The sequence below is a fragment of the Argiope bruennichi genome, chromosome 6 (assembly GCF_947563725.1).
Source record: "Argiope bruennichi chromosome 6, qqArgBrue1.1, whole genome shotgun sequence".
NCBI lineage: Eukaryota > Metazoa > Arthropoda > Arachnida > Araneae > Araneidae > Argiope > Argiope bruennichi.
This window is the reverse complement of record NC_079156.1, coordinates 122,463,511-122,478,506: the sequence shown is the minus strand read 5'-3', so window position 1 is coordinate 122,478,506 and position 14,996 is coordinate 122,463,511.

Sequence of the window (14,996 nt, the reverse complement as noted above, 5' to 3'; positions counted from 1 at the left end):
CGAACCATACATCATTTTTTTTTAAATTTGCTTTCAAGGTGAAAAGGAAGAAGGTATCTTTCGTAATTTTATAAAGTAAATTATCCGATACTGTTTCTGTGTCGGGTAAAGCCAATCAAGCAGTTTAAAAATTCATGAATTTTTTAAAAAAAAGAACAAGTGAGTTTAAGATTTTTACTGTTACTAGAAGGTTTTCCAGAAAGATTTATGGAATATAATTAATGTAATCCAAGAAACTGTACGAGTCAAATCAAAAAGAAGAAAATTAATTTCTTTTGAATTTTTATTTTCCTATTATTTGAAATATACAAAGATAAAATATTGCCATCTTTGAAATATTTCAACTCGAAATTTTGAAGAATCCTCATCTTCCCTGGAATTCAGAATTACGTGCGTCTTCAAAAATTATAACATAAAATCGCTCAGATTTAGACAAGTAAAATTTCGTATGCTATTTTAACATCAATTTTGTAAACATCTTCCAAAATTTAAAGGAAATTTTTCACAGTAAATCTTTTTGTCTTCCTGAATACAAATGACTACCATAACTACAAAACATAAAGAACTTGATTAATAGAATTATTTGGTACACAAATTCAGCATTTAAAGTATTGTTACGAATCTGTGATGCGGCTTCCCAGCATAGTTGGTTCCATAGGAGGTCCCAGAGCTTGGAGACAAACTTGGCGACCATTTGGCAACTTGGCGAGAGTAGTCGACCAACCAGAGAGTAGTCGAAGAGTAGTAGGAAGCGACAGAGAAGAGTAGTCGACCAACCAGAGAGTAGTCGAAGAGTAGTCGGAATCGACGGTAAAGAACTGGCCTTCCAGAGATAAGTGGATCAGCGACGGAGTGAAGCTAGTGCTGAACTAAGCTGTGCGCTACTGACTGCAGTAGAGTCTGGTTATATGCTGCTGTGTATGCTGCACTTCTCGGCTGAAGATAATCGTCTTCTGTGCTGTATATAGTTGTCATCTTTGTGCTGTCCTGTGTGTCTTCGTGTAAATAAACGTCGTTGTTTTATTTTCTACTGCCGCCTGCTGATTGAGTGTTCTCCACACCATATAACTCTCACTATCCAAACGAACCCCGGAAATTTCGCAACAGTTTAGATCCAATCAAATTTTGAATGAAATTTATTAAAGGGTTGACTATCTCTGTACGTTGATATGCAAATAACTTAAAAGTGCAACAATTTCGATTACTAAAATTAGATCTGTTCTAGTTGCTCAAATCGCATTTCTATGTCAATTTGTGATTTCAATCGTCGACGGCGGTTCCAAATAAAAACTATCTGAAGGGCATATTCGTTTTTCTTTAACGAAACTCAACACTTTCATATGCGAGACCCTGAAAATAAAAATGTGAGCACTCATGGTTTTCATTGCCTTGTCTAAGGTTCACAATTTTATGAAAAAGGAATTGAAAGTATGCGATAAAGTTTCGGAGACGATCAGTACAAGTTCTGAGAAGGAACATGAATTGGCCCGCATTGATGAAAATTTGAAATAATTTACTGCAGTGGAATTATTACTTATAAAATTCAGAACGATTTTTTTCAGTGCTTAACCCCTTAAAGGGCTATTTTTTCTAGACATATTATGTTTAAATATTTTTAGGCTTGAAATAGAATAAGAAAAGGGATTCATTCAACTTATTAGATAAATTTCATTTGATTAATTAATTTGGTTAATTAATAATTAACAAATCAAGACACCATTTTGTGTGAGATAAAGAACTGAAGCATCTAAGTTTCTGTCTTTCTAAAAAAAATTGTCAGAACTGATGCCAACCCACATAATTTCATACAAAGATTGATAAATTTGGTGGGAAGCATACTTCCCACGGCCTTAGGAAGGATTAACATAATTCTAGTTTTTTTTTTTTTTTTTTAATATTTTCTTTAATAGTAAAATTTTAAATATGGAATTTTAACTATGCTTCCTCTTTTTTGTTAATTATTAATTTATTTCTTTGTATAAAATCCTTTTTATTTGCATTTGAATTATTCATTGTTATTAACGAAATTATAATAAATATTTTAAATTCGTTTCGATTGTTTCTTTTCATTTTACAATGCATAGGGAAAATTTTATTTAATTTTTATATTTCCTTTTATAAGTTAGTTAATAAAATTTTATACAAGCATTCAACGAGAAAAAAAAACTATGTACCTAAAATAATGTTGTCTGCGTCATTTTATATGCTTAAAAACTTCATTTATTTATTAGACAAATAGAAAATTCTATTTTGTAGTATCTGGAAAATTATATTTGAAGAAAATTGGTATTTCTGTTTTTTTTTTCCTTCTTAATTTTATTAAAATACACCAAACAAGAAACAAGAAAAATATTTTTTTATTGATCTGAAAACTGTAAGTAAACTGTAACCAACCTAAATATGGCATCATTACAGAGCTTAATGTGTCAAGCGAATGACGCATCCACAAAGCAGCAGTTACTTTTGTAACCAACGTAGCAAAATTTTTTGTCCTGTGATTATGATGTCAGAAGAAGGGTGTATCCATAATGCTCAAATTATTTTTGTCCTGTGACTATGACGTCACACGAATATATTTCAAACTATTATTCACCAAATATTAATAACACTTTAATGCCAAATGGTGATATATCGTTGTTCGCAACGGTTGTGAAAAGTGCCAACCATGATATATCGTTGAATAGGTAATGGCTTATTTTTTTTAAAAAAATTAATGCTAAATGTATTTCAATAAATCTTTCCGTTATTTCAATATGTGCTCCTTTTTTGAAGTTTGCAAACATTTTTATTTTCTTTTATGAACTTCTGAAATCTTTGCGAATTCGTCAAATTGGTTCGGTATTCTTCGCTTAGGTATGCTAATTCCAATCGGCTCTAAAAGGGTTACAATTAACCCTAACCATCTACAAGATATCAATGCATTTTTCTTATTATTTGGTTTTTCTTACAGAATTTCAAAGATAGGAGTAACAATTTATAGCTTATTTCCCTTTTTCAACCACCTTCTGTTAAGTTCAAAATATTAAATATTAGTTAATGTATCTCCTACAGAAAAACAATTACTTATCATTAATTTCTTATTATTTGAATTGGATTTTTCCCGATTAAAACCAAAACCTTTATTTTTTAAATATTTTTATTGCATGTATTATTTTATATTTCAAAATGTCAGATGCGAAAGCTCTGGTCATTTTAACAGTTGGGAAATGGCTAAAAGTACTAACATCCTGTTTCAAACATTCCAGTCACTCTCCTTTTGTTTTATAAAAGCCTTTTTGTCCAGTTTTCATCAATTCCCTAATCCACCAAGCTCCAATATTTCCCACCTGGTACACCACTTCAGCATATTGGGTCTTGAAATATCAATATGTCTCCATATCAATAACTTACTTGGCACAAACAAGTCCCCTTTAAGCGCTCATGCAATATCTGCAATCGCCACAATGGAAGTTTTTTCAGAGTGCTTTCAGTCCGAACAAAAGCATAAATTCGCGGATTATATGAGCATATCCGATGAAATCAGCAGTCTCGCATCGCGTAAACACTTCCTGTCGTCGCATGTGTGGAGGTCTATTACAAGATTAAGTCTTCCATGAAAATGGCCATTCCTTGCTTTCAAAGGCAATATCGCCAACTTAATGTAAGGCTTAAGGCATTAAGATTATCATTCGCACCCTCTAGTGGCGGCGCCATACGTCTATAAGAACTGAGAAAGAGTTTGTTAGATGCGTGCTTAATGCTTTTGTGCCGTAAACAGCAAAAACTGAATTCCGGTGATATGTTGGCTGAATTGGAGATGGGAGACATGTTTGGTCACACAAGTTAATATTGGTATTATGTTGAAGAACTGGATGCCGTTCCCTATTTGCTCACGATATTGTACGATATATCAATGATGTTCTTCGGTATTATAAAAGACGCACAATGCCGTGGCGATATCGTAACAACGTTATTTGGCATCTTGAGCTCAGAGTAGAAAGAAACGAACCAAGTCCCCAAAGTGCTTTTGAATATAATAGCCTTTGTAAAACATTCTGGAGAACAATTCTGATATCGTATTATTTCAAAAATAGTTGTTAGTAAATAAACTTTTATAGAATAGGTAGCAATTGATTCGAAATCGGATCGCTTAATTTATACAGGTTGTATTGTTTATGTCAATTGTATCTCAAATTTGATAAAATGATTGGTTCTTGATTAAATAAAAACATTGAATGGTAAATTACTGTACATTTTTGATCATGCAGCAGTGGAATATCCAAAAGACCATCGTCGAAAGCTTATAAATCTGACAGTTTTGGATGCTATTAAAATGGTTTACTAGTCGCCTTTTGTGATCAGATGTTTCGCTGGGGATGGTGATTAAATTAAATTTCATTTAACCCTTAACTGTGGAGATGAAAATTTAGGACTTAACTGGGAAGGTGCGGTCTACGAGACCGCATTTTATTTACTCTCAAATTTAATTTTCTAATGAAAGTATGAGTATGAAAATCTGCCAATATATTTTGCAGATATTTTTCTTGATATATAGATATGTTTTAGAAATTTTTCAAAATATATTATCATTGAAAAAAATAAATGCGTGGGAACATACATTTTCTTCTCAAATTGCATTTACAATAAATAATATTCTTGAAAAAAAACAAATTACTTTTTACTTTTTAAATCATATTTATTTTTACAGTATATGAAGGTATATAGAAGACAATATAAAGCAAAATTCAACAATTATATGAAAAATAAAAAAAAATTGATATTGGATAAAATTGGCCCTTTTTTTATATTTTACCACTGGGTTTCGTTTATCGCCCCTTGTTTATCACTGGAACACTAACAGGGAGGTGCGGTCTTAGAGACCGCGCTCGAAGAAGTAACTGAATTATTTTAAAAAGCATCCGTTGAAATCGGTTGAAAAAGTGTACATGTATTGAAGGTCCCAAAACAGGAAGCTACAGGGTCAAACCATTCAATTTTACTAAAAATAGAATAGGAGTGACCAAAATTCCATCACTAGCGGTCTCACAGACCGCACGTCCCCAGTTAAGGATTAAATCGTTTAGATATAACTTACGGTCCGTGATTCCTTCAGACTGTCAGATATTAAAGCTGATTTATCTTTCATATGCTCTGTTTCATATGTTTGCGCATAAGGCCTCCCGAAAACGCTTAGCTATACGATTTCTTTTTTATTTGTCTTATAAAAACACATCGCTATTAAACAGAATCTTGTTTAATTTTCAATAACGGAAGAGAATCACACCATTAAATATTTGATGAAAAAACAAGAAAAACGGTTTGAATTTCACTGCAATTGTATAATAAATTCTTGGAAATTAAATGGAAATATTTTTAAAAATTGCCAAAATTCCTTAAAAATTTACGCGATTATTAAATTGTATTAATTATTGTAGTATTGTATTATTGTATTAATTTTTTTATATTATAAAGCGGTGTCAAATTCATGATTGTTCGGTAATATTTTCAAAGTAATGGGAGAAAAAAAATAAAAAATTCGCTTAGTTTTTAATTAAAATGTAAATTAAAATTTTGTAAAAATAGCCCGGGAGAGTACATTCTATTCTCCAAAGTACATGTGTGCCAAATTTGATAGCTCTAAGCCAGACGATCAGACCTGTAGAACAACCATACACATGCACACATCCGTCTTTATTATTAATAGAGTTCTCTAGAGATGAATAAAATTGGCGTCAATAAAAAAAAAACTAATTGCAAGTAAGGTAATTGCAAGAAAACGACGATAAACTTTCTTTTTATTTTGAAGAACTTGCGCTTGTGAAACAGTGATTGAATATTTTCCAAGAAAGAAGGGTGCGAAAATGCTGTCGAGTAATAAGTGCATCATTGCTTAAAAAAGAAAATAATTTAGCAGGATATGGAATACCGAATTATAACATAATTGTTATCATTCTGTCGTGTACTTTCAAGCGTGCAGCGTGAGTCAATTCACGCAGAAGAAAGTATACATAATATACGAGTTGCGAAGATGCGAAGTTGCAATAATCTCGGTGCACTATGTGATTTGTTCGCCCTTCTCAGAAGCACGAATAGGTTTCGCCTTTCGTCGCAGTATTCCAATAAATGGAACACCTAACTCCAGTCGCTTATTAAACCAATAAATTCTACTATAAATGGAAGACCCATTTTATATTCATTATCTAACTTCCTTTTTTAATAATATATTGCTTTACAAATCAAACGGATCATGATTTTTAACTATGACATGCTATGGCAAAAGCCTATTCTTTTCCATAGAATTTCATCTAAATTTTTTAGTACAAAAAATTGTTTTCTATATTTTTTTAGTTTTATCTTAAGCAATTTATTCCAAGTGTTATCAGTTTTTTTTTTGATGGAGAAAACATGCACATAGTCGGCAAATAAAGTAAGGTGATCGATCAGCTGGAACATTGTTCTGATCATATCACGTGGCAGGACGTTATGACGGAAAGAGAACACGAGTGCCTTCTTTTTCTGTTTTTCTCTTTTTCCGGGGAAAAAAGAACTTAATTCGAAGAATATTTTGGGAGAGGGTTAGAATTTTTTTAAATGACTTGCCCTTGTTCTGCGTCACCGAAATTTTGCCCTTTTGTTTTTTATCAATCGCTCTAATTATCTTTACTTGGAGCAGCAGGGTTTTCTTCCCATATAATATATAGCGTTTTTACTTGCTTATATTTTAAGTATAATAAAAATACTGCAATCGTCAAAAAAAGTTCAGATTTTGACGAATTTTTACGAGTCAGACTTCCTAAAAACACCTTTTTGGCATTATATCTACTTGTCTGTGACAAATTTAACTCAAAACATCTCTGAATTTGACGGATGAAATATGGTATTCAGAACAAATTGTAGATTTCTTTCAAATTTTGAGCAGAATCCGTTCAGAGGAAGTCTGTCTGTCCGGCTGTTCGAATGTAAGTCAACACGATAAATACAAAATGACGAAAATTAGATTGATAAAATTCAGAACACAGACTTAATGCTTATAATGTCAAGTGATGAGCCAAAAGTCAAGATGGAGTTGACCGCCTGTTGGCCTTTGCTTTCAGAGGCACGTAAACGCAGCAACTCAAAAGCGTTGACTTAAATATATCAAATTTGGTATGAAATTTCGTAACTAAAATTGCAATTATGTGAAATTTGGTTTTCAATAGGTTGGGAAAACACGATAAAAAAATTTTTTTTTTTTTTTCGTCCATCAATGCAATGCTCGCTTTGTCACACTTTTCACAGCTCTAGTCCTTGATGGAAGCAAAGAGTCCTTGATGGAACACCTACAGAATCAAAACGATGAAGGCAATTTTCACGAAATTCTGCCTTACTACCTACTACTTTTTAGGTATACTAGTATAAGTTCAATTATAAAAACATACTAACGTATTGTCTCTTTGACGCCTCCTGGGTCTGACGCCAGGGCACCTACTTCCCTTTATGATACTTTTTCGGCCCCATACATCGGTCCTGGCGATACTTCTTCACATCGGAGCGGAGTGTCAATAACAGTTTTATTATAAACTAGCCGCCTTTGGCGACCAGCCGGTTCGCCAAACTTAATGTTCGTTTAAATTTTATTAATTAAATAGGTTGAACCGGAGTTTAACCCCCTTCTTCGCCAAGTTGCGATAATGCGCCAAAGCTGGCAATCTTTATTATGCACTATAATTGAACATCTGCACATAATACAATTTACTTACAAAAGCATGCAACTAACCTAAAAATAATTTGAATCATCCGTTGATAATGGTTGCCATGGCAACAATCAGAACATAATGCGCATGCGTTAATTTTCTTCGCCACTTACGGTAAGGCAAATGCATGAATTTTTCGACGCCAGTTGGGGTAACGCTATGCAGATTATACATTTTTAATTTCCTTTATTCTGTGTTATTTTAATTCAAAAGTACTTCAGAATGAATCTGAAACATGGATTAATTAACAATGTTTAATTTTAAATGCATAAAACATTAAGAAAATAAACAGAATCGGTTAAAATAATCCGCCGAAAAATATTAACCCTAGCCTCATTACTGTTGGGAGAAAAAAAAAACTGAAGCCTTACTCATTTGGCGATGGGGAAAATGGAAGATTTTTTTGGCGGAAAAGTTGGCGGTGGGGAATATGGAAGATTTTTTGGCGGGAAAGTTAGTTTTTAATTAATAATTAAAATTTCAAAAAAAAGGGACCCCAGGTGCACATTCCCGACCTCTAAGGTATAGATGTACCAAATTTGATAGCTGTATGTCAAATGGCCTGGCCTGTAGAGCGCCAACACATACACACACACACACACATTGAGGTTTATTATAAGTATAGATATATACAGTTTAAAAATAATAAGTTTATATACAGTTTAAAAATAATAAATGGCTTTGTGTAAATAACAAATAACATACAACTATTTAGAACAACTTTACTAAATATCAAGACGATCGTAACTGCTTGAAAAATTTCTAAGAAATAAACGCAACACCAATCGATGGGTAGTTATTGAAAATACGAAGCAGGCGAGTTTATTAATTCATGAGATAATAAATTAAGAGGAAGTTAATTTAATTTTAATTTTTTTAAAAAATGTATCTACTTTTTCAATTTCATATTCATTCATTCGTTTCCCATTATCTATTCATTATGGATGATTTAGAATTTGGTATTCACTTACTGCAACTAGAAATCGAACTCAGATACATATATATATATATACATATATATATATATACATATATATATATATATATATATATATATATATATATATATATATATATATATATATATATATATATATATATATATATATATATATATATAGGCGAGACTCATTTTAAGCACAATATTCTTTTGTGATAAAAATGTCCTATAAATAGTTTCAAAGCAGTTAGTTGGAAATATGGTTGTTTCACTAAATCAGAGATAACTTTCATTAATCGAAGGTCACAAGTACGATAATTTGCACTTTGCTTATATTTTTATGTTAAATTAACCATAGAAAAAGTCATATTTATTCCATTATATTTCTCAAATTGGTGTTTTCTTAACTCACTTATTTTTACTTTCTATACGTAGTACACATACATTATTATTATGCGTTCTATACGTATACGTAGAACAGAACAAGTATAGTAATTGTCAAAAAACTAATTTGATATTTTGAGGAATATCCATGTTACAGGCCTCCCTCAGTTTAAAAAACATTTTTAGAAAATGCCCAGCTGTCCGTCTGTGACAAAGATAACTCAAAAACACTTTGAGCTAGACAGATGAAATTTAGTATGTGATCTTTACACCAAATTTTACATATTTCTATCAAATTTAGAGTAAAATCTATTTAGAGGATGTCCCTCTGTCCGGTTGTTAGAAAATAAGTTAGCACGTTAACTACAAAACGAAGAGAGCTATAGTCTGTAATTTCTGTAGGCATTTCTAGGACACTCGTTTTCCCTACTCTTCACTCTTTCTCCTTCTCCGTTGCCATGGGTTCGACAAAGCTTGTGTTTCCACACCAGTACGTTTCGGGAATATCTTACCTTCGGAATACCTCAACAGCCTAAAACACAAATTTGATTTTTGAATACTATTAAAGCATGCCAGGGATTCATCGCCAAATAATTCGCGAAGGGTAACAAACAGATTCCGTAAAAGTGCTAAATTCACGCCAAAAGTTAATATATCGTAACTATTGTACGCCATCGCTGTGTAAGGCACGATAAGTTTATTAGAGAGTATGCGAGAGTGTTTTGAGGAGACCATTCACAATGGTATTTGCTCATAATAAAATTAAACTTTGGAGAAAAAAATTTTGGAATCCGTTTTCAAAATTATTCCTTTCATCCAGATTAATTGATGAATTTCATATAGATTAATATACAAATAAATTTTTTAAACAATAATTTTCCACCATTATGATTGATGAAAATTCATTATAATTTTTTTATCCTCATAATGTTGCCATTTAGGAATATGCAAGTTAGGCGATGATATCGTTTGACTAGTAAAAGCAGACTGTTTCGATGTTGATATTTGAAAATGAAATCTCTCCAATTGTTAAATTGAATTTTACTTTTATACCTTATAGTTCACGGGAGGAGATTAAATCTAATATATATTCAGAATAAAAAAAAAATCTGACTTTCGAGCACTCATTCAATTTAACGAACTGATTTCTTTTGTTATTATTCTGTAAACATTAAAATACACGCGAAGAAACGAAAATACACTCTTATTAGATAAAGAACCTTTCTTAGAAATTTGCATGTTTCAAAAATATGTTATTACCTGAATTATGGCAACATAATTGCTAGTAAATGGATTTTTTTCAAAGAATGTATTTTTTACATAAATGCAAAGGAAGTTGAATAAAAATAAAAATTATAATTTCATGAAATGCATCGTTGAAGATCCTTAATGCTTCAAAAGAAATAATAATGTCGAGAAATCAGTTTTTAAAGAACAGATTATTATTTCGCAGAATTGTTTTCGACGGTAGACTAAGCGAACATTAACTTATTTATGCGATTACAAAGTTAAATTTATTCTAAGAAAAGCTATACAGTTTATCAGTAAACAAATTTATGCAGATGCTTTTTGAATTCAATAAACCTTTATAAATTTGCTTATGAATATTTTAAGATACCGACAGGCAATTTGAAAGAAAAAGAGAAAGATTTTAAAATATTAAATCCCTAGAAATGTAAAAAGTCGAATGGGAATTTTATTAGATCAACGCCTAAAATAAAGCAAATTATTTTTCAAATTTTCATACCACAGGAATATGAGGATGTTTTATTCTCGGTGATAGAGTTAATGCGTACTAGACTTTTAGTATAAGTTGTATTAACTTTCCATTTTAAAGCAACACTAGAGCTATCACGGTATGGACTTCGTAATTTTTAACCGCATTCAGTTGACGAGGACGACACCTGAGCTGGCACCCCTTTCCAAACTTCAATACCACACTAAATTTCGTAGGGAACGAATTTCGTAGAGAGGAAATTTGGCCTTTACGAAATTAACTAGATACGCTTATATGACGGTTCTTCGTAAGAATCCGGTCTCGAACTTGGAACCTTTGGGTCCCGAAGACGGGATCTTACCCCCAAGCCTCCGAAGAATATGGTCAATCAGGCACAAACAGATATCTGGTGGTGTTGATATGGAAGCCATAGTCCTTACCATAATGTAGGATTCTAAACGGTAGATAAGTTATTTCTGAGCTCCATGTATATATTTCAAAAACGCATATTCAGATTATATTAATTTTTTTAAACTGTAAAAAATGTAGTCTAAATACGATTCTGAGATTCACACATAATTTTCATTATTTAGTGCACAGATTTTTTTTTAACAAATTTTGTTAAAAATTCGAAATTAGTCTGAACATCAAGTTAATGCAACCAGCGAGAATGCTGTGCCCAAACCATTCTAGCATATACTCTAATAAACTTCTCATGCCAGAGAACGCTTTACAGGGCATTGACGTAAAATAATTACAAAATATTAACTTTTTGGGTGAATTTTGCAATTTAGCAAATCTATCGGGTCATCCTTCGTGAGATATTTGCCGATTCATTCCTGGCATACAGTTAATAGTGCCCAAAAATCGAATTTGTATTTCAGACACGTTTTTCTTCTTGTTGTTGCTTCTTATGGCACTTGTCATAGACAAGCCCGCTGACTAAGTCAGCTATTTTAAGCCGAGAGAGCGTCTTTTGTTTCAGTAGCACCATGTGTACGACTTAGCTACTCATGCGGACTTCATTCATACATTTCATTCACAGATCGCAATTTAAACCTGAATCAGAGAATGATCACCTCTAAACCAGTACCCCCAATGCTATTGTCTCGACATGGATGAGTTTGTGGCCACGACAGATTTATAGGTGCACCAGCCACCGCATACATGGGGAGTCTCCGAGCGGCGGGGTTCGAACTCGCAACCCAAGGGATGCGAATCCAACGACCTACCAACCACATTATCCCGACGTTTTTCTTAATCTATTGAAAAAAAAATATTTGATACACTGTACTTGCAATCACAAAATTCCATACTAAATTTGATATATTCAAGTCATTATATTTTTGAATTATCACGTTTCTATATTTATGAAAGTACGTAACGACAGATAATCAACTCATGGCTGGGTTTGATTAAACATTTGACTGGGGTCTATAGATGTTAAATTTCTATACCGAATTTTATCTACCTAGCTCACTTCGTTTTGTAAGCATCGTGTGAACTTATATTCGAATAGCCGGTCAGACGGACTTCCTTTGAACAGATTTTACTTAAAATTCGACATAAATCTGCAAATTTGCTGTAAAGACCGTATACCAAAATTCAACCGTCTACTTCAAATCGTTTTTGAGTTAGTTATCTTTGTCCGAGACAGAAAGCGTACAATTTCTAAAAAAGTGTTTTTTGAACTCAAAGAGGTCTAAAAAGCGGAGAATCGTCAAAATCACGAGTTGAATTTTTTGACGATTATTACATTTTCTCTATACTACGTATACGGAAATTAAAAAAGAGAGGTGTCTCAAATTCTTGATAAAACAACCTTTATAAGTGTTTGGATCAAAGCAATGAATAACAAGTGACTAATGATCGAAACAGCAAATTACTCAAACGTAGCAAGACTGAAGAACGTGAATCCATGAAAGAATGTAGGTTCTATCCTCTGAAAGCGCTCTTTACCAGTATATTTCAAAAGATGTGCCAGATGTGCACTTTAGAAACGAGTTATACTGGCTTTTCTATGCTTCTGTCAAAGTGAAACAAATGTGAACTGATCTTTCTAAAATTCCTTCAAGATGCAACTCCTTCACCTATATTATTGAGATTCTAACTTCAGATTTTTCTTAGATGCTTTAGAGTCACATCTAGGAAAACAGGAGGTACCATAATTAACTTTTTTCATAAGTTTTCGCTAATGGATTTTGTTAAATACGCTAAATCAAGTGGAGTTAAAAGAATAAAAACATGAAAAAAAATCAAAACTGCATCAAACTCTAAAATAGCGAAATCTTGAATTCAGAAAAAGGTGTTCTCTTTTAGGAATGTAAAATAAATAAGTTGACAACACAATTTTTAAAAACTTGTTAACTCCATATTGCCATACTCATAAATTTCGAAACAAATTGGTACATATTATGTCCACTTTCAAATCAACATGTACAGCTAACAAATTTGTTTAAGTTATCAATTAAGAAGTTTTATTTGGATAGAAATGTTTTTAAAATAATAATTTTTTAAAAAAAAAAAACATTTTCATATTTGAAGTTGTTTTAAATTGTACACAACTTTGGGAACATTTTATAATTTAAACCGTTACACTCGTATGTGTCTTCTCGGGCACCAATCAAAATGGTGCATCAATTTGACGTTTTATTTATTTATTTATTTTTAAATTTTGTTAAAATAGCTTCAGTGTGGCAAGAAGAATTCAATTTAAAAAGATTATATATATTTATTTTTCAGAATAATAAATACATTACATTCAACTTTGAAAAGCTTAAAATCAGGATTTGACATTTCATCCGAAAACAGTGGTTAATCTGCGTGACAAAAACGCCATTCATAATTGTATCATAATATAAAAAATAAATCATTATATTTGCTGGATGGAAGGTTTACTAATTACATTCAACTTTGAAATGTCGTAAGGGCTAGTTTAAGACGAGCATCAGAAAATTTATCTAGATCAGACACCGAAGAAGGTACTTACTTCAAAATTCCTAAATTAAAAAGATTATATATATTTATTTTTCAGAATAATAAATACATCCTTGAATAATTATGCATCGAAATACTTTCAAGAGTGCAAAAGCTTAAAATCAGGATTTGACATTTCATCTGAAAACAGTGGTTAATCTGCGTGACCAAAACGCCATTCATAATTGTATCATCTATACTTATAATAAAGCTCAATGTGTGTGTGTGTGTGTGTTGGCGCTCTACAGGCCAGACCGTTTGACATACAGCTACCAAATTTGGTACATGTATACCTTGGAGGTTGGGAATGTGCACCTGGGGTTTCTTTTTTCGAATTTTTAATTAGAATTTTAATTATTAATTAAAAACTAACTTTCCCGCCAAAAAAATCTTCCATTTTCCCCAGCGCCAAACGAGAAAGGCTTCAGTTTTTTTTTTTCTCCCAACAGTAATGAGGCTAGGGTTAGTATTTTTCGGCGGATTATTTCAAACGATTCTGTTTATTTACTTAATGTTTGATGCATTTAAAATTAAACATTGTTAATGAATCAATCTTTCAGATTCATTCTGAAGTACTTTTGAATTAAAATAAAACAGAATAAAGGAAATTAAAAATTTCTAATCCGCTTAGCGTTACCCCAACTGGCGTAGAAAAAATCACGTATTTGCGTTACGTAACCGGCGAAGAAAATTCACGCATGCGCATTCTGTTCTGATTGTTGCCATGACAACGTTATCAATGGATGATTTAAATTATTTTTGGGTTAGTTGCATGCTTTTGTAAGTAAATTGTATTTATGTTAGTTATATATTTTTTGTATATGCTTATAGTTTTAAGTACATCGTTTTTTAAGTAGTTTTTTTAAAACCTGTTTTCAACCGTTTATTTTAAACGATTCGTTTTATTTTCTTAGTGTTTGATGCATTTAAATTTAAACATTGTTAATGAATCGATCTGCTCATAATGAATCTAAGAAAATTTTGTTGACCAACTCTTGAGATATTACATAAATTAAAAAAGATATTCTTTAGTGCCCATAAAGTTTAAATGCTGAGTGAATCTATTTTCAGTAATCAGATTATAAAAAAATGCTTTGTTTCGGTAAAAAATATTATTATATTAATTGAAGATAAATTCTTTCCACTTTAATTTAAAGCATAAATTCTACCGTTTTCAACCGTTTATTTTAAACGATTCGTTTTATTTTCTTAGTGTTTGATGCATTTAAATTTAAACATTGTTAATGAATCGATCTGCTCATAATGA